This window comes from Pangasianodon hypophthalmus, chromosome 1 (genome assembly GCF_027358585.1).
Source record: "Pangasianodon hypophthalmus isolate fPanHyp1 chromosome 1, fPanHyp1.pri, whole genome shotgun sequence".
NCBI lineage: Eukaryota > Metazoa > Chordata > Actinopteri > Siluriformes > Pangasiidae > Pangasianodon > Pangasianodon hypophthalmus.
In genome coordinates, this window is record NC_069710.1 from 32807913 (window position 1) to 32827654 (window position 19742).

The following is a 19742-nucleotide window of genomic DNA, read 5'->3' on the forward strand; positions in this document are numbered from 1 at the left end:
CGAGAGGAGACAAGAGCACTGGCTGAAACATTACTAATGTGAGATGAGAGGAAGGGGGCGGGGTTTCCAAACGTGTCAGTTAATATCAGAGCATTCAAAACACCCTACAAGACTGTCAATCATTCCAGATTTATGTGTCGATTGGCTCTTCTGGGGTTTTTAGCCAGGGGGAATAAAGAAGACTACTCTTTTACCATATTTGTGAGTGACAACTTGTTAAAGTCAGCAGGTCTGCATTATGTGTAATGGGTTTTTTATGGCTTTGGGATTTGTGTAGAGTAGATCAGGAAATGAAGACGATCATGTGAGTAAAATCTCCTGAATGTTTTCTATCTTTGTTTTCTTACCGGAATTAAATTTGTGAAAATATAAAAAGAACTACATTATTGAGAAAGAAGAAGAGAGATCTACATAACTTTGCTTTATTTTATTGTAGCTTGTTCAGTAATTTAGCTAAAAGCCTGATAACTAAGAAGCTAACTAGCATGTGGTTAGCAAAATATATTTTTTATAGAATCAGCCAGAGTGGAAGCTTTTTAAGACATAAAAAAATGATACTATTTAATTTAATGCAGACTTAAAGAGCCAAATCAAAGCAAACCAGGACCAAAAATCGTCTAACAGCAGCATTTTGTAAAAGGTCCTTATGAGTCAGGCCAAACTGGCTCAATAAAGAACATCCATAGACGTCTCTTCTCAGTTGCTGATCAATGGGATACCACTTTCAAATGACAGCATTTGAATCCATGCCATTTCTTCTGCTCTGTTTCAGTCCTCTTTTAAATATCAGCTTGCCTTCACGACTCGGGAAATTATGTAACACCTACTACATCAAACAAGACACCAGGTTCTGCTCCTGAAATCTGTCTAAAATGATTTAATTTTTCATACTGGAAAAGAAATGAACAAATTTAAAAGCGTTTGAACACATCTTTTCTAGCACAAGCTAGCTGGACGGCTAAGACCAGGCACCAAATTGACACAGTTTTCAACAAACTATAACATCAACACTGACATTCCTCATGTTTTAATCCCAGTAAGTGGTGTTTTTTAAATAAATAGCTGATATAATTTAGTTGATAATTAAATCAGGAAGCTAATTATTGTATTTTCAGTTCAAGGGTAGCAAGACTTAACCTAGACTTCTAAAAACTAGCCAGATCCTAGCAAGATAATTTAGCTAGTTAGCTACCCATTCTTGCTTAGCTAACAGGAACATTTTGTTAGTAGACTCTGATAGCCAGACAATCTCATTAAAAGAATTATAGATGTATTTTTAGAAGTACCTAGTCACCATATTAGATCGCTAGTCTTTTGAGTCAGTAGTTTTACATGTTAATGTTCTGTTATTTCTGTCGGCCATTTTCAGTTGTTCATGCAACATTTTTTCTTGTTTAACTGCATCATTGTGTTGTGGGTTTATTACAACATACAGTATGTGATTTACACATTCACGTTTTGGTCAACTTGGTCAACAAAATGTTGTTAAAGCTGCTTGTGTTTCTCCAGAGTTGCTTGTTGCTTTTTTTCTGCTAAAAGAATTGCCTTTTGTTCAGAATGGGACATTTCGCTTTAAGCATTAAAATCTGTTAAGTATCTGATTATAGTAAGCCTTTAGAGTTTGCACAATGTCATGATATTCATCAACTGAACAAGTGGTTTAAAGTTGACTCAATTTAAGCTCCATCTGATCAACATATAGTTTTTTTTTAATCTAAGTCAGAGTCATGAGGGAGATTTGAACAGATTATTATTATTTAAGCTCATTTCACTTTATTACTGAACACATCAGTGCAGCTCATTCACCAAGGTAAGATTTAGTCACTAGCAGGATGGGCAGTAAAAAGCTGAGTAAACTAAAATCTCATAGTGAATAGATATATACTTTTTTTTTTTTTTTACTTGGTTAGATGATTTATTGTATACCTGCAGTGCATTGTGGGGAATACAAAGGCTTCCTTCCTCACTGTAGCTACATGATGTAAAGACTTAAAAATAATGACTGTCAGTTATTTGTAGAGGAGACAGATGCAAGTGCAGATAATGTGTATTAGACAAGGTGTTAGCAAAACCAACGACATAACAAGGACAATAAACGTGAACAAAAAAACTAAACCATACAACCATGAGCGATAGTGTGACACACAGCCACACACTAACACAACAACAAGAGCTTGACAGTGACACACAGAAACCAGAATTTAAATAGAGGTGCTTATTAGAAGTAACACAAAACAGGTGATCAGTGGGACGTGTGACATGGTCATGTGACATGCTGGGGCTGATGGGTAATGTAGTTCAGTGCCCCTCTGGTGCTATTATGACAACAACTATCCATGATGTCTTGTTGACACAGATTCTTTGCATATGGGCATTTTTGGCTAAAATTGAAGATATTGTAATAGACACGCTTAATTATAAGTATAAAGAAGGAAGCAATGGTGGTTCTTAATGTACCTTAAGACAACATAAAATTTGTAAATAATTTCAAAACTGGACCTTCTACACTACTCATGAGAAATGTTACTTTTTCATTTATTTAATAAATACGCATGGCAATACTTTATATGACATTTCAATATGGACAGTTCCGCTTGCTTTACAGACTGATTTTGGATTTAGTGATTATCTGGTGGCTGTAAATTTATGTAGAGACATGAAAGATTAAACATAGCGTCGTCTTCTCTATCATTTTCCTCAATTTGGTGTTTGAAAAGCAGCACTTTTAGAGTAATTACCCACATTCTTGCATGTTGTACGCGTATGAAATGAAAGGAAGATTGTTGATGAGTACAGCCAACAGAGACGCACTTTACAGGCAGAAAAAGTTGGTTATGTTTTTGATGAATACGTATGACTAGAATATGTGATCAGTTTGGATCTAAAATGTTTTCTCTATCTGTCTATGTATTCATCTATCTCAGTTCGGACCTGCAGAGCTGTAGATTGCAGCGAAGGCCATGTGGGGAAAGTGGAGCATTTTCAAAATATTCTTTTTACTTCACAAAATGTTCCATTGTTCCTTTTGTCAATGATGTCGCTTCAAGTCACTGTACTTCAATACATTTACGCTCAGTGTCTGCGAACTCTCTCACCAAAGTGAAATGAATTCCCCGTCACCCACAATATCAATTATCAACATCTCGGAGCTTTTTTCAGATGGAGAAAAAAAAGCTTGACAAAACAGAGCATCTCATCGCGTCTGATCTCGGAGCCTGTAGATGAGAAGCGGTTCAATAAATAGCACAAGCAGACAGCAGGTTAAATTACTTTCCCTCACTGAGCCTGGAGCCTTGCAGGTATTTTACAGCTTGATGAAAAATAACGCTGTACTCATAATAACACTGTCTGATCTCTCTAGAGGAGTACATCGCCACCACCATGAAAATCATATTCATTTCTTTGCAGTTGTACCAGAAGGGCTGAATGTTCACAGAAATATCGGGGCTATTAAACCAGCAGCAACGGAGTTCCAGTTCCAGCATGGATGTAATCAGATTAGAATAACATAAGAATTCAAATTTAAAAAACAAACAAACAAAAAAAAAACGTGTCCTCTTTTTATCTGCATGTATAAGTGTGTATTTCAGTTCATCGTGATCTGGACCAGGACAGACAATTATACTGGATAGACCAATGGACCTATGAACAGTTATAATGCTATATACCTAACACTTTCAGACACAAATATGGAGAATAGATTTAAGGCTGTATTTCTTTTTCCAGAAAATAAGATGTAAATCATTTCTAAATCACTAGTGATCCATGCTGTAATTTATCATTAATAATTATCCTGATTTCTGTAGCTCTCCAGATTATTTGTCATTCTCGATACAGCATGGCTCTGCTATACACACACTTTCTACACAAAGTAAAAAAAAATCTATTTTTTTACAGACTCCAGTGAACAATATTTTTTTCTTTTTATTATTTTTTAAGATAAATCAGCTGCATCATCAGTCCTTTTGCCAAGACTATTCCTTAATTTCCAAAAAAATATATATACAAACATACACTGCACATAGTAAACAAAATATTAATTATTTCATAATTAAAATAAGTACACTATGTATTTTTATTTTGTGTTTTTATGTTTTACAACATGTTGAGTCAGATGTGAGATGGAAATGTATTTTTGTGCCCAAATCTGATATGAACTAAAATAAATTTATTGATAAATAAAACTACCTGCTATAGCAATTTCAGTATTTTGTATCAAACAATTCATGCTGTGGAAGAGAAAAAGTGAGTGGCTAAAAATAAGAATTATAATAAAATTCTAAATGGGGAAATTTACAAACACAAATGCCTGATGTATCAAATATGATACAATGAAAATATTAGGTTTGCAAAAAAAAATTTTTATTGTTAAATTTCTGATTAAACATTAGAACCAATTAAATGTTTAATTTTGAACACTTGTAAATTTTTAGTAAAGTTTAGTAAATTTTTGTAAAGTTTTTTTTTTTTTTTTTGGCTTCATAGGGGTAAAGGATGTAGAACTAAGGGTATGGTTAAGCACTGGCTGTGAATGAGAGAAGGTGCAGAGAACGAGCGGGTAATGACTGAGTGGTTACACCTGTGTGTGATTAATAATCATGTGTCTTTTGTCACGAAAGAGACATCCAATAGGAATCTGACAGGAAAAAGCTAACAGCCAACTTAACTGTGAACAGATCAAAGACAACAAAAACGCTGTGCATGATTTTTATTCGTGTCCATAGTGATTTAGTTGGAAAATAGAAGTGCTGAAATATGCTCAAGGAAAAAGAAATGTAAAGATGGCATCACTCTCTCTGAAGCCACTGGTGTCCTCATTCTCCTCACTGCCTACCTTTTGTAACCATCTCCATGTGCTCTTTAATAACACAACTAATATATCAAGTCATATAATCCCAGTTTATAATTAATACACTGCATTTAGATTTTTAAGTATTTTATAAATAAATAAGTGTCAGTTAAACTTGGAGACTCTTCCATAAATATTAAATAAACCTCTCCTTCACTGTATCAATGATTTCACACATTTTTAATCCATTTTGCAAAGGTCCCTGTGAACAAGCTGTTACTATACAAAGAATAATGATAAAGTTTCACACTAAAACTTTGTGTACACACAAGCATCTGACTCTACACCCAGGAAAAATCCTCAGAACCACACTCATGGTTCTTAGAATCCCACTGACAGTGTGCTTGAAAATCTACTTCCTGTATTGGCAACACCAATATGCAGCATTTCACAGCCTGAAGCACTCTCATGACTTTATTGGAAAGGACTTACCATCCAATTATTGACAAGAAAATACACCTGCCTGTCAATGAACTCTGATTAGAGCGCTACAGGCGTTTCATAAACACTCCACTTTAATCATGACTGCAGGGAATTCAGTTTAAAGTAGAGTTTTGCAGCATTCTGTTCTATTTATTTGCATACACAAGTGTACATCATGGTATACACACTCCCACAGCATTTGGGATCATACATCTGGATCCTTACCTCACCAGGTCCTTACTTCACACCATTCAGGCCACTCTGGCCAGTAAAACATTAGATGTACAGTTGCATGAATTGTAATATTTTATTTTATTTTTATATTTAAAAAATGTAAAAGCATTTATTAAAATGAATTTAAGAAATGGCAAAGCACTTTATTGTTGACAAGTCTGTCCTACGAATCAGTCATTAGTCCACAAAACTGATCTGAAAATAAATTGCATAAAATATAACATGATTATCGGTGGTCTGTGTATTTTCTAGGGTGTCGTGGTTTCAAGTGGTGGACAAATATACTATATCAACATTTATTTTGGCATTTTTCCTCATGCACTTAAAGCTGAAAACATCATTTGACATTTTTTGGACAAACCTTTTTAATGGCCAAAGTTTCAGTGCATTCTTAATGTATATAAAGAATTATAAGAATAAATGGACCAACAATTAGGGTTTGGATTTTCTGAAAAAAAAAAAAAAAAAATAATAAAATAAATAAAGCAAGGAATAAGCATATATAATACATGAAGCAGTGTACTGACTTATACCTGGAAATTAACACTGTGTTGGGAAACATATGTGGGTTGCAATTTCAGTTAATGCATATGTACACTATGTGCAGTATGGTGTCAAAACAATATGAAAGAAGTTAATGAAAAAGTCTCAGTTTGAAATAATAGGTTTCTGATTAATATGCATTAGATAAGTAAACTATCAGATGAGTATTAGTTCATGATAATTAAAAAAAAAAGACCAAAGTAGACACACAGGGACTAAAATCATTTATCTAGCATCACAGCTATCGCTCTTCCATGTCTTTCCAGTTTTCCTAAACACCACACAGATATCTTCCTCGTTCTTCTGTGCTCTGTAATGGAGTCGGTAATGGAGTCGGTAATGGAGTTGTGGCTGGCATTAGACGCCTCGCATCTGCTGCTGTGTGGCGCATCTGTGTGTGGTATCACAGTGCCAGTGGATGCTATGATCTCTGCTGGCATCCGTCGCTATCTCTCATAGCCGTTTGTTCATAGATCTTCTGAGTGATGCAGCTGTCTATGATTTCATTTCATCATTGCAAGAGTGCTAATCCTGATGATTCTACAGCCATGTGTAGCTGAAAGCCATGTGTATCTGAAAGTCTGAATAATTGTCCTGCTTCCTATAAGGGGAAAGACAGTGTGCTTCTCTACCCTGTCGCTAGCTGATTCTGGGTGTCTGTTGACACTGATTGAGCAACTGATCAAAAAAGGTGAGTGGTCTGTTATCACGTGTTGGATGAAGCCCAAGATAGACTTCATCCTTTTAGGCTGGAAGCTGTTTTGCAGCTGGGAACTGGGCAATAAACAACACAGATCATGATTTACTTATCTGGGCAATAAACAACACAGATCATGATTATGCTGAAAAAGCCACTTCATGGCCCTGCTGAGAACTTTAGAGAATCTCCTCAGACATTTAAAACTAGGGATGCATTAATATCATTTTTTCACACCATGAATATCTTTCTGGTTATCTGGTTTTGGTCTAAAATGTTACTAGCTTGGGTAGAATAATAAAATCAATAAATAAAATGCTCCAAAAAAATAAATAAATAAATAAACGGGCTTAGATCTTTCAAAAATGCCTGATCTGTGAACATTTAGATAAAAAAAATCATATCTGTGGGGCTACATGGAACGTTTTCCAGTTGAAGGGTTCCCTGGATTAAAAAAAACTCAGAACCTTTGCATTCAGTTACATGCTGGACTCTTTGGAAAAATTTAGCTGTTAAGGTTAATGCGGGACAAAATATGGTAAGAATGTCTTTTTAATTCTCTACCTGCTGTTACAAGCTCTTACCCTCAGAATCACATGGCACAAACGATCAGAGCATGGCTGTGTATAAACAGCTCAAGGTCTGTTTGAGATGTGATCCCTTGTAGCTTATCTTGTTGAAGCTCCTCAGCTATTCAATGGAGAGCTACACTGCTTACTGAGGCCATTACATGATTAATTATTGATAGATGATTGATTAATCCCTGTGCTTGGGGATCAGTAAAGGATATTGGCTTGAGTTCATTAGACAGAACTCGATAAAGCCAATTGAATTACTGTTTGAGTTTGAGTTACTGGAATCTTAGAATAAAAAGGTTGAATCTAGAGCCATAAAGGGATTTCTCATTTGTCCATCAGGGTAAAACCTTTAAAGATCAAATGTAGAATCATACTAAAAAGAGTTTCCTTTCAGAGTGGATTCAAATTAGGAACCCTGTAGGAAGCTAAAAGCCTTAACTATCCAAAGATATGAAAAACCTTTTCGTTGGAAGTCCTGCATTTCCTTTCAGGTTAACTCAGGCCAAAAACCAAGGTCAAGAAGGAGCTAGTTCATTTTTGATGATAAAAGAATCATATATGCAGACCTACCAACCTTTACACGTTTTGCATAAGAACTCTGCGTTCGCTGATGTTAACACTGCTATGAGTTATCACTCAATTAATATGCAAAAGAGCGGTCTTCTTTTGTTCCCAATAAAAATGGCAAATAAGCCAGACTTATGACCCTGGAATGATTGACACTTGCATAGATATTTTGAACTCTCTGATATTATTGACCCCTTAGAAGCCCCGCCCCCTTCCCCCATCTTACATTTATAATGTTTCATCCGGTGCTATTTTCTCGATTTTCAAATTTTATCTTGCTTTATGTCACTGTGCCGTTTTCAGTTCATGAATGTGAAATAAAATCTGTCAATGTACATGCAGTCAAGTACATAAATATTTGGACGGTGACAGTTTTTGTAATTTTGCCTCTGTACACCACCACAATGGATATGAAATAAAGCAATCAAGATGTGATTGAAGTGTAGACTTTCAGCTTAAATTAGATTTTCAGCTTTAATTCAAGGGGTTTAACAAAAATATTGCATTAATCGTTTAGGAATTACAGCCATTTTTTTTACAGAACTCCTCCATTTTCACAGACTCAAAAGTAATTGGACAAACTAACATAATTATAAATATACAGATTATTTTTTAATAATTGGATGAAAATCCTTTGCAGTCTATGACTGCCTGAAGTCTGGAACCCATGGACATCACCAAATGCTGAGTTTCCTCCCTTGAGTCTTGCTTGAAGTTTCTGCCTTCAGTCTTGTCTTCAGTAAGTGAAAAGCAGCTCAGTTTGGTTCAGGTCATTGGACATTTAAAAAACATTTAATTTCTTTGCCTTAAGAGGCTCTTGGTTTCGCATTCACCATATGTTTTGGGTCATTATTCATCTGTACTGTGAAATTTTGTTCTATCAGTTTTGCAGAATTTGGCTGAATGTGAGCAGAAAGTATAGCTCTATACACTTCAGAATTCATCCTGCTGCTTCTATCAGCAGTCACATCATCAATAAACCCCAGTGACCCAGTTCTATTGGCAGCCATACATGCCCATGCCATAACACTGCCTCCACCATGTTTGACAGATGATGTGGTATGCTTTGGATCATGAGCCCTTCCTTTCCATCTCCATACTCTTCTCTTCCCATCATTCTGGTGCAAGTTAATTTTGTACCAGAACTGGTCAGGCTTTTTTTAGAGGTTTTTTAGCAAGTCTGATCTGGCTTTTCTGTTTTGAGTGTTATCAGTGGTTAGCATCTTGAGGTAAACCATCTGTATTTACATTCATGAAGGCGTCTCTTGATTGTAGACTTTGACAATGATATGCACACCTTTTCCAGAGTGTTCTTGACTTGGCTAGAAGTTGTGAAGGGGTTTTTCTTCACCAAGGAAAGAAGTCTGCAATCATCCCCTTTAGTTGTCTTCCATGGTCTCCCAGGCCTTTTGGTGTTGCTGAGCTCGCCAGTGCATTCCTTCTATTTACGAATTTACTAAATTGTTGATTGGACACTAAAGTTCCTGCTATCTCTCTGATAGGTCTGTTTTGTTTTTTCAGCCTAATGATGGCCTCCTTCACTTGCATTGACACCTCTTTGGACCAGATATTGAGAGTTCCCATGAACAGCAACTAAATGCATTTGGAAAACTTGGAATAAACGCTAGACCTTTTATCTCCTTAATTTGTCATGAAATAAAGAGGAAACAGTCCACACCAATTGTCAATTATCCAATTACTTCTGAGCCTGTAAAAATGGAGGGAAAAAATGGGTGTAATTCCTAAACAGTTAATGCAATATTTTTGTTAAACCACTTGAATTAAATCTGAAAGGCTACACTTCAATCACATCTTGATTGCTTCATTTTACATCCATTGTGGTGGTGTACAGAGGCAAAATTGTGTCACTGTCCAAATACTTATGGACCTGACTGTATGTTCCACTTAAAATTAGACACATACAGGCAACATCAGTTTAATTAGATTTATTAGAGATGTCAACAAAAATTTTAGCCATAAATAGCCAAATACGGCACTTTTTTTGGCTGAAAGAGAAAGAAATATTGACGGGGGGAAAAAGACTACACAAAAAAAGCATGAAATCTAACATTTTACAAATAGTTTTAATTGTAATGATAATTAGTAAGTGGACACATGCCCACTTTCTTATTAAATGCTGTATGTAGCATCTTTGTCCTAGAATAGGAAGAAAGAAAGTCTGCATGTGAGCTAAAAACAGACAAGTGGCAGCTTTTTTCCCTCCCAGGTGCCTGGTGGTTACCGTAAAACCCACACACTTCACTGTGATTTCACATACACACACACACACACACACACACTCCTTCGGGTATATGATGTATGATGAGTATTTCATCCAACATGAGAATAATTTCTATATCTGACCCACTGCCAGCAGAGATTTATTATGAATTCATAAATACTAAATATGTATTGAGTGTCATTCGAATGTTATTTAATCTTTAATTAAGATACCATCAAGTCTCTCTCTCTCTCTCTCTCTCTCTCATTGTGTCTTCCTCTCTCCAGTAAGATCTCTGGCTTCTGTCCAGCTTGGAGTGTATTCCACTGTAGCCCAATGGACTGCTGTCTGGCAGAAGTTCCAATTAAAATCAAAATCAAATTAATTCACTGGATTTTACTTTGTGAAGCCATGTCTTTGTATGAAAGAAGTTGTACATACTCTGAGAGCAGTGAACAAAAGAGAAGACAGGACCATCTGCGGATGAAGAGCACAAAGAGCTGCACTAAAGCATTCCTCACAGCTACAATGAGCGTTTTACTCCCTTCATTTTTTTTTGGCCATTTTCTCCCATTGGTACTGTAAAAGGAAGCCAGAATGTCTCAGTGAAGCGGTAAAGACTGAAGATACGCCTGAATAAATCTCAAAATCATTTCAGCATGAAGTGTTACTTGTAGCCAAACTCCTATCAGTGGAGAAATATTATCACTGCACAGTATAATCAGCATGTGTAATCCACCATTTATTTATTTTTAAATGCCATCCATACAGCCTTCTTCATCCCTAATTTCAATCAATTTTCCAAAATACTGACTTTAAATAAAAGATTATCCACAGTGCTGACTTGAAGAATATATGTTGTGTACAAGATATGATATCTAAACATCCTTCTCAGACACTCAATCATCTACATTGTGCCATATCCAGAGTTAGTCATTCAGTTACGTTAATATTTACACAGGGAAAGGTACACATATTCAGAGTCAGGTTACACACCTGCATGAGTCAATTTTCTGATCACCTCTTTCAGTTTACTGAAATCGCCATCATGTAGTTCACACCTCTGAGGTTAGCAGTTTTTTCTTCTTGAGTACAAACATCCTAAAGGGGTTTTCAATAGTGTCAAGAGCTCTGCCTTTACACACATAGCTTCAAACCCAAAGGGATAGAAAATGTGGACCAAAGAAGCAGCCCTTGCTGCTGTCAAATGTAAGATAACATAAAATCAAGAGAGAGTTTAAAAATTAAAAATAAAAAGATTTGAGATAAGACTTGAGTCTAGTATATCACCAATATATTGCTGCATATATAGTCCTAGTTGTAACTATCACAATAATCACTGCAAATTTTATAAAATGGCTTCCACACTCATTATTCAGCAGCTCGTAGAATAGCACTTGATCCAGCACATCCTACTATTTTGCTTCTTTTTTTTTTTCACTCGTGCACACAACTTAATGAAGCCACTAGATACTAAGTCATGAAACTGCAGTTTGTGTATGCAGGATGCTCCAGCAGCCATATTTCTACAATATTTCTACGCAATATAATAATTCACAAAAGAAATATGCTTTTATGTATAGAGCTGCCACTCTGTACAAGCCCATACAGACCATGCTCAGTAATGTATATGCTGGCTCTGCATGTTTTTCATCATTTTTTCATCATTATTGAATAAATTCTTCCTGGATAATCATACAGACCTTATAATGAAGTTCTGTTTAAAGGACCCATTTTGGCTTCGTCCCAGCTTCATAGTAGATTGCACTAGTGTGTCCAGTCAACTTTACTGATCTTTCTGGAATATTACAAACCCAAAAACGAAAGTACATCTGATAAAATATTATTAAATGCCTTTTGTTCTCAACTATAAACAACAGTTCCCGCCCGGATTTGGGAAAGACACTGTTGTTTTGAAACATAGTTCCCAAGCTTACTCAGTTACATTAGATAGAAAGCTTTCCAGAAAGTTCCACAGTGTGACTGGTTGAGTTTGTTTATGAACTCGAGTGATGTAGCTGAGGTTGAGAAACTGTACAAATTCAGGAGTTGAATAAAGTTATGTTTTATGTATTGTGAATGAAAATGCCTTTTTTCCAGCAGTAGTTTTTTTTCCCAGTGTTTTCTAGTGTTGCGTGGGGCATGGTGGTAGGGTTCATGTTTATTTAAAAAATGCCACCACAATTCTGATTCAAATCTGAATACAGATATGGATATTTGTTGCTCTAAACAAATTCAGATACAGACATAGTGGCCTGATCTAACTGTCTAATATTCCAGCCAGCCAGTTGTGTTGGTTTCCTTCCTCAATAGCTATATTTATAGTTATTTATTTTTCTTATTACATTTTATTCGCATTTACCTGGCAATTTGTTTTACCTTTTTATTTATTATCTGTTTGTATTATATACAGACATATAATAGAAACAGATTAATAATAATTATCTACAGCTAATAATCTACAGCTCACCCCACACTTCTTTCATTCTACATGAGACACTTTATACTTCTGCAGAGCTCTGCACACATGGACCTGTTAACAAACACCTATTCAAAATGTTACATTTTTACACTTTATAGTCTTTTTGCACTACTGTCACACTGCTGCTAATCTGTATTGTATCTTAAAATAGGACACTATACCCAGAACTACTCAACATTTACATGTATTGCTTGTATATTTGCACCCTTGGGAGGATATTGCATATAAACTGACTTCACTGTTTACATTTACTCAGAGATATATTGAACGTTTACATTTATCTGCATGTATATTTGCACCTTTGGACGTATATTTGTATATTTTACAGAATTCACTGTTTATATTTACTCAGATGTATATTCATTCAGATGTTTCCAATATATTTTTCACTCTGTTTATTTATATCTATTTACACTGTATATCTATCTACAAGTACACTGCTGTTACACACAAAATCTCTTCTATATGCACTGACTGCATTGACAATGTAAACACTTGATAAGAGAGAAGAGAAAGGGTATTTCGATTCCTCTGTATGTGTGCACATATGGTGGCATTGACAAATAAAGAACCTTGAACCTTGAAACTTGAATATTATTTATTAGAGTTTGATGCTGTTGTAATATTGTAGTTTGTATTGTTAGTTTGAAACCTAAAAAGGTTCCTATATATGAAGTCTTCCAGTGTAGGTACTGAAGGCAGGATGGTTATCATTTTTACGATATTCATCATCACTTATCATCTTGCATTACACCTTTTAAGCAACACCATTCCTAGTCATTATCACAAGATTTACATTCCTTTTTGGAATTTCTGATGAATAAATCTCACTTACATGAAATTATACCGCTCATTTCTGAATAACATAAGCACAGTACACCAGATACCAGAGAAAATCCTTGAGTGATGATCAAAGACTGGTATGATAGACTGCTTTGTCAAAGTTTAACCAAGAAACCTGCTTTTAAGCATTAAAATTTAATCAGGTCGAAAGGTTAAAATGAGAAGTTCCAAAGAGTGACAGAAAACAACAAACTTTAAGACAACATAATATGACATAATAAGACAGTAAACTTTACTGGCTTTGCAAACAGCACAGATTTAATCATAGTATGAGAGAAAATGAACAGTGCCACAGAATTTCATTTCCACATCCAACAGGTTCAGTCAGTCAGTTTGTGTGCATGAGTGTGTTTATGTATGAGTGCATGAGTGTGTGCCTTGCAGATGTATTCACTGCACTTCTTGCACATGTTGCATGTTTTTAATGTCCCTTGGGCTGCAGAGTTGGGGTCAAACTTATGACCATGTCTCAGACAAATTTGCAACTATATCTCAGAAACTAGCACAAAAATTCTGCCATTGGAAAAGGGAGAAGGATTTTTCTCCATGTTCTCAGTCCTTGTGTGAGAATCAAGTTTATGAATTTTTGATTTGCAGTATCTGCAACATGCCTTTTTGTTATCACCTAGTATGGACATTATTCACTCCATAATCCCTCTTCCCCTCTCCCAATCTCTACAACAATACTTACAACAGAAATGATTCTGTGCATCGTAGATACACTATCTGCACTTACACATACGTTCCCTTTGTTTGCCATGTTTGCAGAAACTGATTAGATTTCATTCTGATTATTTGCTTTGAAACCAGATCTTGGCAGCTGTAGACTAGTATTAAATAAGCCCCCAGACATGTTGCTTTTTCCACCTGCAACCTTGTTCCAGACTGGCCTAGTTTGCCATAAAAACCGTGACCCTAGCAACCCTGATTATTACTTAGAAAACAGCAAATCGGCCAAATTGGACAGGAACACAACAGGAAGGTTAATTACAACTGGTGTGAAAGTAAGCCTCAAAAGTCAGTCAGGCCATGCTTTCTGAAACTATTTATTTATATTTTGCTCATTTTTCTGACTGTAGAACTAACAGGTAACATATTTTAGTACTTGTTTGCCTCATTGCTCATTACTGTGTGTACCATGTGTCATGTTGCTAGGAAACGTAATGGTTTTCTGGAGGTTTGAACATTGGACAGAGAGCAGGAGCAGAGCTGCATTATACCTGAACATCAAAGTCCACAGATAAACACAAAAGAGGAACAAACTAAATGTAAATTTACATTTACAAAAAAAAACTACCACTGTTTTTAGCAGGATGAATTGAGTGGGAAGTGACTGCTATCTGCAGAACAGGAAAATAAAGGTACTACTGACAGTTCATGCTAGTTAAGGAAAAAATATAAAATTCAAAATATTTTTGTTGTTTCTTTTTGCAATTATGGAGGAAAAGTAGCAACTCTACAGCCTTTTTAAAAATTTAATAAAACACTTATTTAAAATGAAAAATTTAATAATTGTTTACAATGATCAAATGTTTTTATCCTAATTAAATTAAAGAAAGATTCATTACACTGAAGGCATGTGTTGAGCTTCGATTACTGCAACATGGCAGGACAAGTGAATTTTGGCATCTTCATTTATAGTGTAAATCATAGTCATTCATAGGATGAGTAATCTCTAAATCTGTAAATCCATTAATTGTTAATTTAAAAAAAAAGAACTATGGGAGTAAAATAAGGGAAATTTGGAACAGGTGAACATAATCAGGAAAACAAACCACTGACGTGACAAGCAAAGACAGGACAAGTAAAAAAGTAAATGTAAAAACAAAGGCACAAAGCAGAAGGGTGAGTTTCTGGTGGTTGTTCCTCCTCATCATGTTTATTTTTTAAAATGAAATTAGAATCTGCAAAAGAATGCAGATAACAGCTTCGTGGATTGGGTAGTACACAGATTGCTGCATCACATGTTTACAGACATGCAAAAATTTACAGACAAAAAGCACACACAATCTTCCCATTGTCTGAAGTCTTGTTTACAGACATGGTCTCTGTTAGTGTTGGGTCAAAAGCCACTCACTGCAACACAAGCAGACTATAAATAAACATCACTATTAACCACACAGAGGTGTAACCACTCACTCATTACCCGCCCTTTCTCTGCGACTCCTGGTCATCCTAATCACAGCCAGAGCTTGGCCACAGACTTGCTGCCATGGAGGTCTTTCATAAGATGTATTCTATGATGGATGGATCTACACAGAGTCTTCTTCACCTCTCTATTAGCAGCATGGGGAGCAGGAAATTGGCCGCATCTGATACATCTGGAAGAATTGAGTCAGACTCAAGTCTGCTTCGCTGTGACAGACGTGACACCAATTGACATAGATGTAACTTCACTTAGCGGGATTCTCTTAGCCTTGTTCCAGCTCAGTAACAGATTCTGATGGAATTCTGGTGGAGATGTACATAGACTTTAGGGTTATTTAGTTAATCAAATACTAATGCTTCTACCCCAGTGGCTGCTTCCACCCCCTTGAGGTCAGTCATGGTATATATATTTCAAAGGTAGGCTAAATATGTAGTGTATATTTCTTTAATCACTATGGTACTTAAATGCTGTATCTATATAAAGAAATATTATGAAATATTCATATCTGGCTTGGACCTGCCATTCTTCTTTATGTTATATTTTTAATTCCTGTTTCATTAATACAATTAACTACAGTAAATAAAATTAGTGATGACAACCTGTAATAATTTAGGTGGTTATGTAAGATCATTTTATTTATAATAAACTTATCTTATGATCTAATGTTAAAATTGAATAGTTGTCACTCTACTATCACACAGTATATCCAGAACACTGCTGAGACAGGGCCTAGAATAATAATAATAAAAAAAAAAAACTACATATGAACTATTATATAACTATATAACTAATGTTTGCCTTCATTACAGGTCTAATCAAATTTAGTGTCGCATGATATTGAAAAAGTAGCATTTTTCAATGTAAACACTCTTCCATGTAAAATCCACCACTATTGCATTTGGACTTGAAAATGGAAAACAATCAAATTCCTCATGTTAAAATGTACCAACAGACACAATTCAGTCTTTGTACTGTATGTCACACTATACTATACTATAAATTGAAGAACACTTCTTCTTAGCTAAATTACTCATTGAGTTTGCAGAACTCATTGAGGAGCCAGTCTTTTCACAATGTCGCAGAAGCAATATGGGCTGCAAGATATGCACGGAGCAGTCACCGGAGGAATCCCAGAATTGTGCAAAATGTAGGGAGAACACTTAACAAACTTCACTTACAGTTACCGGTTTAATAGGGGCATTTTTCATGTTTGACGTCTCTTTTTGAAGAGGAGTAATTTTCTTTCATAAAGCTATAAAGCACTTTTCAACTTAAAAAGGCAACAGGTTTTCACACATTTCTTTGAGTTGTATGTATAAGATAGAATAGGGCTTCTTTGTATGGGACAAAGTCATTGTTCACTGCTCAAAAAAAAAAAAAAAGCAAAACAGAACAAACAAAAAAACATAATTTGTAATATCAAGTTATTTCACGGCAAAAAAATATTCTCAACACTCAGTTTCTCCTGATCAGTTGTAGAGGGATCAACTCCAAAAGTGGGATATGTCGTCAGTGAAGGCCCTAGGTGCTATCTGCTATCTGTCTGCCTCCTGATTCAAGTGCAAGAGGCAGCAGCTCCTGAGAAATTCTTTGATGGCATCTCCTTTTTCCCTAAGTGGTTTGGTGTGTCTTTTCCTGTTAAATAAGTAATGTTCTGCCATAATCAATAAATGTTTGTTCAAAAACATCCTAGTGTAATTCTTTTAATCTTTGTTCAGTCTTTTTTTTTTTACCTGGAATCCTGTGAGTGTTCCATGACTCCACCATACTTTCAAGACGTGGTGTTTTACAAGGCTGTCCTCCATGTCCAGCTCCTCTGGATCTACTAGCTGAAGAAGGGCTGCTTTCAGTGACTAGTTGACACGGTTGTTGAGCTCAGGTCAGTGATGTTTAACTGTTCAACGGTTCTGATTTCGCAAAATAGATGTCTTCACTCAGTTCATGAAGTTAAGACAGGAAAAACAATTAGAAATTACTCTAAATAGGAAACAGTACAAACCTTTTCTTTACCCTAGTCTGTAAACAGTGCTTTCTCTTCTAGCATCTGTTACATGACCAGTGTCAAATACTAAATAAATCCCTCACCATAGTCTACTCACAGCTAGTCCCACATACCATAGGCAAGTCTGTTAGATGAAAACAAAGCCAATTTTTCTCACACTTCTCTCAATTAACGGGTCTTTAGTAGTTGTTCTCGGCACAAGCTGTTATTTTATATTTAATATTCTCCAGCTATTGTTTTGTTGCATTTATTCCAAATATGCACTTGAGTTAGTTGTGTTGTTCTCTAGCTGAGAATAAGTCTCAGTTTAGGCGAATAATACTTACTACCCTGAACCATCAGTATAGCTACAGCTTCACATACACTTCACTTTATAAATGTGGCTTAGCCTTGCAGAGCAGCAGAAATACTGTGATTCTCAGGTCTGTTGTCCATACATGAAAACATCACAGAGGCAAAGGCTGTTTTTGTTAGGTATTGTTGAATGAAACACAATCTTCTTGCTGAAACCATCTAAGGCTAGAACAGATTTTTCATTAGATCAAATATTATTACTATTTTCAGTTATCTATTTTTCAGCATTATTGTGATAAATCTTTTTTTTTCTTTTTAACCACCAATTAGCAGACCACACAGCAATACATACACATGCACGCAAGCATGCAAACACACACACACACACTCTGTCTTTATGGTGTATTACCACTGATGTGTGTAGTCTATTACAGTATATGAATAATGCTATGCCTATACTTAATTCAAATCTAACCCACACCTACGGTTTTCAGGATTTTTTAAAAATAATCATGGGGATATTTGGTCTTTTCCCACCCCCAAAAGAGCTACATACATTATTTACCTTAAAGCCATCACAGTACAGAGCGAGCTCTGTCAGGTCCGGGTGCATACCACATTTATAGTTCTAGCCTCCTCCACTTCCAAATGTGTATCAGAGATTTGATTTAAACCATGTTCTGTGCAAACTCCTAACAGTCCTTGAGGAAAAGCCTTTTGCTTCACTGAAATCACAAGATATAATATCTGATATCTTTTGGAGGAGAAAGATCCTCTTCTATCCATGTCTTGAACAGTTTTGGAATACTATTAAAAAGCTATACATAAAGCTAGCTATAATCAAGCGTCACAGGCGTACTGGCTGGCCCCATCAGTGACAACAATGGTTTCGGAAAAAACACTCTTTTTCTGTTTTAGTTCATTTACAATTTAAATGTTGTGATTTACACTGAAGGAAAAGAAACACACATTACTTTTAAATGTTCTACTGGTGATTCCTGATAATAAAACGAAACATAAATCTTTTATGGATTTTGAAACCACAATCAAATAATCATTAATTTTTCTTTTTTTTTAATGTCTGCTACTGACACAAATAGACTGACCAAAATGTACACAGAGCCTAGCTTCGGAATCAAAATCAACCATTTGTCCAAAAATGTTGATGTTTTCCCTCCAAAGGTGAGGCATCTTGCCTCCTCTGACCACAAATCAGAGGTCCATTGCTGGCAACCACCACACCAGTGTATTAAATAGTAAATAAACACTGATGTAGGTTAGCTGTTATCAGAAGCAGGGCACTTTTTTTTAACCATACTATTTATTGTGTGATTTCATACACAGCCTTTAAATTTAGCTGAAAACTAATGATATCAGGTCACTTTGAAAAGGCAGCATTAGTATACAAGACTCCAATTTTACTCCAACTATACTCAAGACGTTTACTGTTTATTTGTAAATGAGTCCTTATGTCCTTATGTTTTTATCTGATTTTTTTATTGGCGGTTCTCGAGATCCAGAGCACCCATGGTAACATTCATCTATTTTTGTTGTACACTTCCTGTTCCCCTTCAGTCACTCTAGGCTGTAGAAACTCCTCCATCACAACACTTCAGTTTTTAATAAAACAGTCCTTGTGTTGAAATGTTCCCTTTGTTTCCTCAGGCGCTCGGGCCTTTGTGGGCCGGTCCAGTGCGTTATTGATGTTATTATACACAGTCCAGTGTCTTATTGATGTTATTCTTTATGGCAACAATAAGTGGACTGAACCACAGTGTATTACTGACGTGTTTATTGCTATGTATTACTAGAGCCATCATTCTACTGTTATCGCTGTGTTGATACAGAGCAGCCATGCCA

General features: G+C 35.7%; 1 long non-coding RNA gene across 1 annotated transcript; it reads left to right on the forward strand.

Annotated features, from left to right (window-relative positions):
• Window positions 1–206: 206 nt before the first annotated feature.
• Window positions 207–3897, forward strand: LOC117597408 (uncharacterized). Its single transcript, XR_004578246.2, has 3 exons — window positions 207–304; window positions 3160–3299; window positions 3409–3897. It is a non-coding gene; the product is annotated as an uncharacterized LOC117597408 (long non-coding RNA).
• Window positions 3898–19742: the final 15845 nt, after the last annotated feature.